We start from the raw sequence: 1852 nt of genomic DNA, 5'->3' as shown, positions 1-1852 counted from the left end.
GCTAACATATTTTAAAAATAAAAATTTCACAATCTTTCGGGGATATACACAACAACAAAAACACAACCCACAGAGAGAGACCATTGACCGGAAGAAAAAACACGTATTACGTACCAAATACATATCGCATACGGTGTATTATGTACCATCCAACGTACTGGCTAACGCTAGCAAACTTACTATCCAACGCTAGCATGTTTACCAGCTTGCGTATCCGCAAACACTAACGAGCATACCCGCTAACGCCAGCCTGTGCAATTCTCTTATGCAATCCTTTGGCATTCATTAACCTACGCCTATTCTTTTACATTTTGATGGCAAATCGGCCATGTCATTGCTAATAATCTAGTTTTTCACGAGCGCACCAAAGATATTGAACTTGATTGTCATATGTTCGCGATGCTATTAAGATGGTTCCATCAAATTACAGTTTGTTCGAACAACAACAGACATATTCACTAAAGCATTAAAGAGTGTTCTATTTAGGTTTTTCCTTAGCAAATTGAGTATGTGGTGATCTTGATGCTTAAACTTGAGGAGGAATATTGGGCTATATGTTTATAGTCCAAGCCCACATATCTCATATGTAATCAAGCATAGGTATCATGTACTATATATGTATGTATTTTATATTCGAATTCGCTAGCTACTCTTCAAAAAATGTTTGTTTTAATATTATTTCGTAAAAACAAATGTAGCAATAATATCATTAACTACCCCTCAAAATAAAAAATGTTTGTTTTAATATTATTTCGTAAAAACAAATGTAGCAATAATATCATTAACTACCCCTCAAAATAATGCATTTAACCAAACTAAAACTTCTAGGTGTAAAATAAATTATGGATTTCACGAAAATAAATAAATTTCTCATGAAAGCAAGAAAATTAATAAATAAACTTACAAAAGTAAATAAAAAGTTAATTATGTTATAACAAAAAGTAACTTGTTGTGATTATTGCATATTTACAAACAAAAAGTAATTTGTTGTGAATATTACATATTTACATTAGTTTGATTAACTTAATTATGGTGTTTCTTTTTTTTGTCATTGATTAACTTAACTATGGTTAAGACTCTATAGGTTGTAGCTATGAGGTATCTAATCTAATAAAGGTGGGATATTGTGGTCCCGTTATTCTCTCAAGACGGGAGATAGAAATGGTAAATTTCATGTTTTAGAAGCATATGTAATGGAGTATCAAGTATGGATTAATGACTATTCTTTTATATTGAAGTTACTCATTTTAGTATGTGTAAGATAAGGTGTCTGTTTTCACAGTTACTATTTTAACACAGCTAATTAATGCAATCAGCCAAAAGCCCAACAAAAAAAAACAGAGGAACTTTCATATAACAGAAATCTGTAATATTGGTTATGTCTTTTGATAGAATGTGATGTAATTTCTTTTATAAGTACATTATATTAGAATTTTGGTAATGCCAAAATATATGGTACATGATTTAGAATCATACATACTTAACAAATAAAAGTTACTAAATCATTTTTGTCTACATAAATTTAACAGATAAAATTTACTACGGTACATCTTTTCTATTATAAATAGTGGTACCCTATTTACTCAAGTTCTACCAAAACAAATCCTTCTTTCGTTCTAATCAAAATGAAACTCTCTCATGTGTCAGCCATTGTGATCATCATGTTAGTTGTATTTGCCCTCCTTCAAAAGCTAGTGAACTTTGTTATATGTGTATATATATTATAAGAAAAAAATTCAAAGTTCTAATGTGAGACATGCATATATTTGCAGAACCACATATAACTTTGAATTTGAGACATGCATATAATGGTTCAGTCTTGCGGGTAAGCAAAAGCTTGAAATTTGTCCCG

The sequence above is a fragment of the Arabidopsis lyrata genome (genome assembly GCF_000004255.2).
Source record: "Arabidopsis lyrata subsp. lyrata unplaced genomic scaffold ARALYscaffold_8, whole genome shotgun sequence".
Lineage (NCBI taxonomy): Eukaryota > Viridiplantae > Streptophyta > Magnoliopsida > Brassicales > Brassicaceae > Arabidopsis > Arabidopsis lyrata.
This window is presented reverse-complemented; position numbering follows the sequence as displayed.